General features: G+C 47.1%; 4 non-coding genes across 4 annotated transcripts; all 4 read right to left on the bottom strand.

Annotated features, from left to right (window-relative positions):
• Window positions 1-1,871: 1,871 nt before the first annotated feature.
• Window positions 1,872-1,945, bottom strand: Trnav-cac (transfer RNA valine (anticodon CAC)). The gene has a single exon. It is a non-coding gene; the product is annotated as a tRNA-Val (tRNA).
• A 161-nt stretch (window positions 1,946-2,106) lies between these two features.
• On the bottom strand, window positions 2,107-2,179 carry Trnav-cac (transfer RNA valine (anticodon CAC)). The gene has a single exon. It is a non-coding gene; the product is annotated as a tRNA-Val (tRNA).
• A 162-nt stretch (window positions 2,180-2,341) lies between these two features.
• On the bottom strand, window positions 2,342-2,414 carry Trnav-cac (transfer RNA valine (anticodon CAC)). Its single transcript has one exon. It is a non-coding gene; the product is annotated as a tRNA-Val (tRNA).
• A 166-nt stretch (window positions 2,415-2,580) lies between these two features.
• Trnav-cac (transfer RNA valine (anticodon CAC)) lies at window positions 2,581-2,653 on the bottom strand. The gene has a single exon. It is a non-coding gene; the product is annotated as a tRNA-Val (tRNA).
• Between the last annotated feature and the right edge of the window lie 7,710 nt (window positions 2,654-10,363).

Genomic DNA, 10,363 nt, shown 5'->3' on the forward strand with positions numbered 1-10,363 from the left:
CGGTGTCGCTCATAATCACATCCTAATTTTGGGACGTAAACCCAAGATATCATTATTATTACCCTCGCTTCCCTTTCCCATTCCTTGCTGCACTATAGTATGCATGTCTATACTATGCTTCACTATCTTTCCGCCTCCTCACCCTCCTTCGCTGGGCTGCGGAAGATACTTCGCCCGTTTCAGCTCAACTTTGACAGCTCCGCTGGAAAACGGTGGTGTAAGGAAATACGGCTGCTCCAAGGAGAGAAGCGATTTTCGCGCGGTCTGATGTATCAACGCAAAGCGGTGAGAGCCAGCACATAGAAGGATATGCGAACCGTTTCCTGATGTTTGCCGAGATAGAGCGCGCAGCGCTCGCGACCGCGCAGCTGCTGTTCGCAGCTGCTGCTCGAGCGACGCAGCCCCCCCCCCCCCCCACCCGCCCTCCTTTGGCATCCCTTTTTGTTCCGAAACAAAAAGGCGAAAGACGGGTGGGACGTTTCCTATCTGCTTGAGAAGAATCGCCGGCAGGCTTCGCAGGTGGGATGAAGTTATCGCATGCGCTTTCCGTGCTACGGGGATGGCCCGCTCGATTCATCTCTACTTCAGCCGCGTTCGTCGCCAACGCTCGCGCGCTTTTACGCTCAAGTAGAACATACGACGCGCGGGGCGATGTTCTCGATTTGGACTTTATACGGACATGACGGCGACACCGACGGCGATGGCAAAATCCCGTTGAGAGGGCCTATGTAATTGTTATCGCAATAAAAATATGTCCGCCAAGACATGGCTTGACCAAGCAATGTAAAGAGCAGGGGTCTTCCCGATTCAAAATCTAACACAGATCTTTCTCGCTCAGGGCGATAGACTGCGTAATCTTTTTTGTGTTATCTTTGAGCTTACATTTAGTACATATATTATTCCTTTATGCTAGCGGAGGCGTAATTATTTCGCTATATACCTACCTTCCTAAAATAAACCTTCTTGCCGTTAGTGAGCGCTTCTGTTGTGTTGGTTAATTTCGTCTTCGTTTCGTCTTTGTGTCTAAACTATTCGCATGACCTTGTTACCGTTCTGTATTTTTTCCTTACAGGACTATTATTCTCCTATTCCAATAGCCATGTTTTGAAGTACTCTGTAAAACTCTGCAATGGGTGGTCACGGAATTTGTTATTCTGGCTCTGCAGAGGGCAAAACATTTTCAGCCACTGACATATTCAGCTTTTATCGGCTGTGAACACAAGGTACTAATAGTTATCAGCCGTGTACTTCACACACAAAAAAGAAACGGCAGTTCTACTATTTAAAAAATAAGAAATAGAAATAAAAGGAGTAAAATGTTTCTGCCCCAGAGAGAACCAGTGACCGTACGCGTAAAAGCATGCGATAACCACTACACCACGGAACCGTCTTTTTTTCTTTATTGCGAACTTCGTCATGTCACGATTTACATGGTATGAAACATGTCAACCATGCTTTAGCTGACACGAGATTAAAATTTTGGCAAGCACACCAGATCTTCAAGCACAGAAATCCACTCTGGCGTATCATCTAACGCAATGTACACCTCTCATACACACAACACTTTGAAAGAAATGTTCCCGTACTGGACGGACGACGGAGTCTGCATGCTCAAATTCCATTTAAGTTTACCACAAAGCGTGAAGTCCCAGGACCATAAAAATATCATACGGCATACCTAATTCCTACCGGTGTACACCACGGAAACGAGCACATGAAGCCATGCTCTCAGTAGGCTGCAAATCATGGGGCTATCTCACGCCTCTTTATGGAGGAAGATAACAAAGCTAATTAGTGACCACTGTATGCGATCTAAGTCATCTCTAAAGACAAAGCAATTGCAAGGAGTGACGGCGCGACAAAATAAATAGTGTTTCCGCCCGCGGGTCGAACCGGAGACCTTGCGCGTGTGAGGCGCATGTGATAACCACTACACCACGGAAACCAGAACATGAAGCCATGCTCTCAGTAGGCTGCAAAGCATGGGAGTACCTGATAGATTGTTATGGAGTAATGTAAAGCTAATGTAGCGACCACTGTATGCAATTTAAGTCATCACTAAAGACAAAGCAATTGCAAGGAGTGACGGCGCGACAAAATAAATAGTGTTTCCGCCCGTGGTCGAACCGGGGACCTTGCGCGTGTGAGGCGCATGTGATAACCACTACACCACGGAAACCAGAACATGAAGCCATGCTCTCAGTAGGCTGCAAAGCATGGGAGTACCTGATAGATTGTTATGGAGTAATGTAAAGCTAATGTAGCGACCACTGTATGCAATTTAAGTCATCACTAAAGACAAAGGAATTGCAAGGAGTGACGGCACGACAAAAAAAAATAGTGTTTCCGCCCGGGATCGAACCGGGGACCTTGCGCGTGTGAGGCGCACGTGATAACCACTACACCACGGAAACCAGAACGTGAAGCCATGCTCTCAGTAGGCTGCAAAGCATGCGGGTATCTGATGGACCGTTATGGAGTAAGGTAAAGCTAATAAAGCGACCACTATGCAACTTAGGTCATCAGTAAAGACGAAGGAATTGCAAGGAGTAACGGCGCGCCAAAAAAAAAAAAAAATAGTGTTTCCGCCCGGGATCGAACCGGGGACCTTGCGCGTGTGAGGCGCACGTGATAACCACTACACCACGGAAACCAGCACATGAAGCCACGCTTTGCAGCCTCTCAATAGGCTGCAAAGCGTGGGGGTAGCTCGTGGATTGTTATGGAGGAAGATAACAAAGCTAATGTAGTGACCACTGGATGCGATTTACGTTGTTATTACTACAGACATTTAATGAAAGAGTCACTGACACCGTGAAACGAATCCCACAAACGCAAAGGTTGGAACCAGGGGCTCACACTTAAACGGAACTAATTCTTGCGAAAACTCTGGGATTTTTAAAAACACTAACATGTAAGGCGCAGCTTCCAGTGCCGACTATAATGTAATCACTATATCCAAGCCGAATTCTCCCTGAGGGTTCAGCCAGATTAGAATGATAAGCTCTATTTATTGAACCCGAAATTTTGATGTAAATTAAAAAAGGCGTATGTGTTTACTCAAGGCACTCACGACAAACAAACGAATCCAACAGAAACAAGACAGCTAGGAAAAAAGCCAGGTTGAGAAATTCATTAGCCATAACTTAAGCGTTCGAGTATTTATATGTTGCATCACACTGATGCATACGTTGAGTCTGAAATCTGCGGATTAATTATACGCTGAAACTGTATTGTGAATATAAACAGGCCAGGGCCTTGAGCTAATGACAAACGAGTCAGGCTTTTTAGCTAAATGCGTCTTATCAGCTTTGAAGGAAACGTTTTTAAAATTTAGGCCAGGCGTCGAATAGAGAACTAAAAGAAAAGAAAGAAACTCACGTCGTATTCATCTGTTGCTAGCCTACAATATGCAACTTGGTAAGCAGCATTTAGTGTGGGCATATCGTGGGTACAGTAGCATCTGTCACATTGCTTAATTCCCTTACTACATTTATTTATTGCGAAAAACTTGAAGCGCGATGACGTCACACATGGAAGTTCTTTTGGGTGTATTGAAATTCATTCAGCAATACTGCTATCGACGCCAGTTAGCGAGGAAGCATTGCCACTGTGTCACAACTTATGTAATGCTTAAACTATTTTCTTTTTCAAATGAAAGTGTTTTATGCCGGAGTCCACCAAGACTTCACTGACGTATTTCCGTTACCGATATGAGGTTGGTAAAGTGCACGCTAACAGATGAGAAAACAAGACTGGAAGAAGAACTTCCGCCGCCGGGAAACGAACCCACGACCTCTCGCTCCGCAACGACATGCGCCTGGCGCTCCATAGACTAGGACACCGTTGTACATGGACGAGGGTTACACAAACGCGCCTTATATCTCTCATACATTCTCCCTTGCACGGTGCTCTCTGTTGGGGGGGCTAGGCGGGGTGGGGCGGTGCCGCTGTCTGTGAACGGTGAACAGAAGTACTGCGTCATGACACTAACGAGAGCGATTTGGCGACGACGCAGTTAGAGCGTCTCGATACCAGCGAGGAACGCTGGCAGCGCTGGCATTAAGGAGTCACCCTAGACCAACACCTTCTACAGTGTTGCCTAGTCGCAGTTACATTCTTTGCCTTTGCTTTGTGTTCGCGTGTGACGGCTCGTTGTCGGAATAGTGCAGCGTCCGCATGCGCCAACGGTGTTTCTCCGCCGCCTACTGCTTCGAGTGTGATAGCGCCGACTACTAAAGCTGCTTCAATAAGCACCGCGGAACGGCAACGATGTCGACGGTCGCATGTCGTGCCTTCGTGGAGCGAGCCAGCGGGACGTGGAATGCCTTCGCGCGTTTGCGGCTCAAGCTATGAATCTCTGCCTTCCGTGTTGCTGAAGCGCAGTGTGGTAGTGTCCGCATGAGCACCGGCATCGGTTACCTTATTACTTGTGAGCGCACACCGTGCCGTGTCTCTCCTCAATTAACGACACTTTGAAGAAGTGCATATCGAGTACCAGTGTTTATTATGTGCTTGTTGATGTCGTCTTTGCGCGGGATTCACGATACGCTGTGTCCAGGTATATGTTAACAACTTCATCTACCACAACGGTTAAATCATGATCATGGGCGTTAGTCGTAGCGATGGATATGTGCCTCTAGGCGTCAACGTGGGTGCATCCACTTCAAACGGCGCTATAGCTGCGAAAGACCAGTAGACTTTGTACAAGCTCTCATATATCAATGCACAATAAAGAATGAAGTGCTTCTGTGAAGACACGTTTCACTTTCGTGTTATGCCGATTCCTATGACGGAGGGATCAGCCATGTTTTTTTTTTAGATTCCGTTCTTCCCGCAAGTAAAACACACCTGCAAGTGGCACTGGCTTTGCCCACTTCTCTCGCTCTACATCATGGCCGTTAAGTATGCTATCGGCTGGGACACAATATGAGCAGAACTACTTGCTTTAGAGAATAGGATGGTCTATATGAAAGAGAAGCGTTATGAGAACTAATGAAAACCTTGGTAATTATTTCTGAAACTGTTATTTCAGTTGCTTTACTTGGCCGAATTAGACAGATAGACGCAGGCTGTAAGTCAGAACAGTGGCAGTTTCTGTAATGTTTAGGAGCTGTGTTCCAGAACATTGGTTACACGAGCAGTTTAACCGCGCTTAAATATACCGGCAGTTTAAACACGCTCAATCACGCTTTAGGCCAACTGTAATCCGCCGAGAGTTACACGGGCTGTGAGGTAACGGTTAAGGGGAGATGGAGGTCGAAAAACGCGAGCTTTTTCAAAAATTATCGATTTTTTGTTTTCACCTGTTTTGTTAAGATTAGTATCTCTGCTGTTCCGAAAATAAAAATCAAAGTCGAGACTCAACTGGAAATGCGTTAAAATTGCGTCTAAAGAGCACAAGGTGGCTGTTAATCTTGACCGAAAGTGTGACGTCTTCTAGCGCCTCGCGGCCGATAACGCGCGGCCGCTCGCCATTGGCGATCGCATGAGGAGATCTTCAAATAACTATGGTTTCCCGCGCTACAGAAGCGCAAGAAATAATAAAGAACGCAAGCTTTTGCCGCGCTTTTCGAGCGCTGCGACTGGCTTTTAAATCACGTGGTGCGGATCGGGGGCCGCCATTGGCCGCTGCACGCCTTGCGTGTTGTGAAGCCTGCTTGCAGGTATAGGCGTGCGCAGGGTTCCCCATTAGGGGGGAGGGGCAAAGGTTCGTCGCAGCGCCCCCCCCCCTCTTAGGTGACTAGAAGGGTCAATGTACAGGGCAGATTTTGCGCCCCCCTCTTAGGTGATTAAGGGGGCGGCCGCCCCCTCTGCCCCCCCTGTGTGCACGTCTATGCTTGCAGGGTCCGTGTTTCATCGAGCTGCACAGCTGAACGTTTCTCTCGCGTATTTATTTTCATCATGGATGAAGAAAACCGTAGCAAGCGCAGTCACCGCCCAGTGTAGTATCGCTCGGTGAACAAATTTTGAGGACGCCGGCGCAAATTGAAGCCAAACACTCGCCGAACGGCAAGTGCGTCTGCTGCCGCGAGGCCTAGCGATGGCGACGGCGATGCTTCCGACGAGTTTGCCGTGGCGTTCGAGTATGTCAGGGCCTCTCAAAGAGAAGATCGGACTCTTCGACGACGAAGAAAGATCACGGTAGAAAGAGTCTTCCTTGGTCGCTGACATAACAGCATTGAACATCCTCGTGATCGGTGCAGTGTGCCCAACGTGTCATCGTTCGGGAATACGCGTCCGAGATCCAGCTTACAAACGTGAAGGCGTCGTTTCTGGAACAACAGTGCGAGAACAGCGAGTGCCCCGAAAGTATTATTTCGATGACGTATACGTTGCGGCGAGTTGCTCCGAGCGAGGAGGCCAGCGTAGAGGCGGCGAGTGACGGACCGATCGCAAGCAGAACCTACGGCAGCGGGAGCTCACGCAATAAGCTACTCTGCTCGAAAGAGCTGTGAAGGAGAAACTTATGGCGCTGGCTCATTTTAGTGGCACTCGCTACTGGAAGAACAATGTACCTCTTTTATGTGCAATTTTGATCGGATTTCGTTACCTCTTTCATAAATTAACATCCAATTTTAACTTTAAAATTCGTTTTTCTCAAAACACACTTTCTGGCAACTTTTTCAGCGTGCCCCTTTTGTTTTTGGTACTTCTGGTGCTCGGATCTGCATGAAATTTTGCCCAAATATTCTCTAAGGTGTGAGGAGTGCAGTTATTTCCTCCAAATCTCAATATTATTTATACATATTAGAAGATTTGCAAGTAAACATTTACCGGGGTCTGGGTAATAGTGGATTTTCCATGTTTGAATTTTTCACGTCCAGCCAATATTTTCTATGCACTTTCTGGATAGTTTTCGGCACTCTACTGTTCAAATGCAACACTACGAGCCATTAATTGTCAAACTGTATAGAAGTTTAAGGATCGAAATAGGGGGGGCTAAAAGGCCTACGTTTTACACATTTGTCATGGTGCAGAACAAAACGTATGCAACTTACAAGAGAACGAATTATATCGAAAGACGGCAGCAATGTCGAGGACTCGACGTCTTTCATTCAGCAGGGCCGCCTGACCAATTCTACGAACGAGGAAATCGCTCACAGTGATGATGATTATATACAGATGAAGAAGATGAAGGACGAATGCTGTGAATATTCTGCTCACATTAATTTCTCCCTCGTGCGGAAGCGGCCAACCTGGCCGCTGTTTATGGCGATGCCGTACGTCGTAAGAATGGTTTTAAGCGTGACACGTGAACAACCTCCGTGCTACGGCAACGACCATCGGAAGGCATGATAACGGGAGTTACCCAATAGTTCACGGGAGAAGTTTGCTCGCCAACAGCGTAGGGGCCAATAAAGCGTGACTGAAACTTATCACATAGGCCAGGTGCTCACAATATATTTGAAATCAGCATAAAAATCTCTACAAATACCCCAAGTTTCATTGCTCTAGGATGGATATTAAAAAAAAGTGTCTTCGACCCGCATCTCCCCTTAAGGGGAGGTGCGGACGACGGGAAATCACGCACGACGTGAAAGCCCGCATACAGGTTTCATTATGGATCATCCTTCTACGAAATGTTGTTATTGTATTAGAAAAACGGTATTTATTGAGCAATAAAACTGCAATAATTTAAGATTTGAAGACCCTACTCGGGCCCTCGGGTAATGCACTATCCGCCATATTGCCCGTTTGCGAAACGTTCATAACCCTACACCTAGGTTGCCAAGCTCGCTTAGAAGTAAACTGCGGTTCACGTTTCGACAACCGCTTGGCCTGTCCTGTAACTGAACTAACTTCGTTTAGGTATGACTGGCTAGAGGTAGCAAGACAACACATCACTGCCAGTAAACTGATGCCAGACTTTTACGCAACTCACATGGACTCAGTGATGCGCATTTTCCAGCGCTGACGTCTTCTCCTCAACCCGGCCTTCTTCTTCGACGTGACACGAAACACGATCCGCCGGCTTGTCAACCACGGGGCTGGAGAGAGGTCAGCATTGAATCTACCAACCACGCTGACAGGTACCGGGCACTATAACCACAATCCCATTGCCATTTGCGAAGATTTCATTGCCGGTGCATGGTGATATCAACCGATCCACAAGGTTTCTCCATAGTACTGGCACAAACAGAAATGGGGGTGGGAAGGGAGGGGGGGGGGGTGGAGAGAAGCCAAAAGTTGGTTTTTCGTTGAAAGCCTAAACCTTTCACAGGCGCGCAAACCACCAACGCACTTGACGTGGTCGTAGGCTCGAATTGTGCGTTGCTCCGTACGTTTCCTTGCCACGTCACGTCCACATCACGGCGTGTGAATTTAGTCCGATCGTCAGCTAGGCCTCGCGTTAATCACGACGAACTTCGGGAAGACAGCAAAGGTGCGCTGGTCAACTTTTCGCGAGGGGTCGCTCAACGGTGCGAGCGCAACCTAGATTGGGACTCTTCAGTCACTCTGGAAGACCAGATGAAAGATGGCGAGAATATTTGCTCTTTATTTGCCCTTTCCACTCTCATTCTCTCTCTCTCGCTTCCCTGGAAATCTTGTCATCTCGCAGTTCCGCCTTTATGTCGTTATTATTCTTTACTTCGGCCACGGCCACGTGGCGTCGCCACCGTACCATTACGCGTTCAACACGCCTTACTGAATTCGTGTGAATGGCGCGCAGGCGCTGTCGCGCTGGCGGCCACGCGCTCGAGTGACTGGCTATTGTGGTTCTCGCCTAAGCATCCCCTCGTCGCGGCATTGTGCCACCTGTCGGAAATTCACGACTGCTTTGGCACGCGTTCGTACCTCAAGCTTCCTAAACATCACGGTAACCGCGGTCGCGTGCTGCGTGGTGCCGGAAGACGCGGGGACCCCCTTTTCATCTCCTGTTTATCATTCCCATTCTTCGTCTTATATTTGCGCCCTTTGGACATGGTTTCCGGCTCAGGAAACCCCTACTGCGTTGGAGAATCAGCTGTGCAGAGAAATAGTACGGTGCATCTATAGACATTTAAATGAGAAAACGACGTCTTTGATACTGGGAGCCGTATGCGTTTGGAAATGACCGTGCGCAAGAGTTCTGAATAGCATATTTATTGCATGGGCTTTCCTTATCTCCCTTTTACACGTGCGCGCGTTTTCTCTTCTCACCTGACTGCTTACGGGTTAAGCTCAAGAATGGCGAAATCCGCCCACCAATTTCCCGTCGAAGTGAAGGTTCCGCTGTACCCTTATAGTTATCGACTACATGGCAGAGAGCTAGAACGCCAGACAAAGACACATGACACTCTTGTAACTGCTTTCGAACTTCAGGGACTTTTCATTTTTACGTTAAAATCAGCATAGTGCTGGAGGTATACCTGTACGATTATGCAAGTGTTGACTCACGTACATCATCACGCACATCTAGTCGACATCATATCATCTCGGTTTGAGGCGCATAACTACCGGGCGATATTGCTTCGTTAAAAAAATCCTCCCAAATTTCGTGAACAATTGCGACTACACATGTTAGCTTCACTTTTGGGCAACAACGTTTTTCTTCTTCTTTTTTCTCCTGGTTCTACGATTGCTTACAGTGTTTCGTTTTCCATTCCAATGTGCAATAGAAGGAAAAAGCTCTATTCAGTAGAGTGAGCCGACGGGCAGGGTCGTCCAATGTGGTTTTTTTTACGCCTTATTTATTGTTATTTTACTGCAACCACCCTACTCAATGCTCCTGTGGCGTCTGTAAGGTCATATAAATAAATAAATAAAATATTCTACTTTTGCCTGCTACGTTGCCTGTTCTGGCGTGGCTGAACAAGTAACTTTGTGATGTGCTTCCTATGAGTGCAGGTCAGAGGCGTTTTTAATTATGGAGAACCGTATTGCACGTGTTCAGAAAGTGCAACGAGCGAGAACTTCGCGTAAAGAAGTAAAAGGTAATAAATATGTGAATTATATCTCCGACGCTCCCGAGTATATGCTTCCAGAATGAATGACAAAACTTCTTTGTTCTTTGCGTCATATGCATTAGAACAATCCAAGCGCATGCACTTGGAAACCCTCTTTTAGGATGGTTTTCGGCCCGAAAATTCCGTATGCATTGCATTGTCAGAGGTTTTTCGTCGAGAGCAGCTCCTTATCACAGGATTTTTTGTCGAGAGCCGCGATCCGAGCTGAATAAGAAAAAAAAATTTCCTTTGTTCCTTCAAAAGCGGGAAAATTGTGCGGGTGAGATGTGGCGTAGTAGAATACCGTGCGTGAAGCTGCAGGTTTCCAACTTTCTGTGCGACACTGCTTCTTTCTTTCTTTCTTTCTTTCTTTCTTTCTTTCTTTCTTTCTTTCTTTCTTTCTTTCTTTCTTTCTTTCTTTCTTTCTTTCTTTC

The sequence above is a fragment of the Rhipicephalus sanguineus genome, chromosome 5 (genome assembly GCF_013339695.2).
Source record: "Rhipicephalus sanguineus isolate Rsan-2018 chromosome 5, BIME_Rsan_1.4, whole genome shotgun sequence".
Taxonomy (NCBI): Eukaryota; Metazoa; Arthropoda; class Arachnida; order Ixodida; family Ixodidae; genus Rhipicephalus; species Rhipicephalus sanguineus.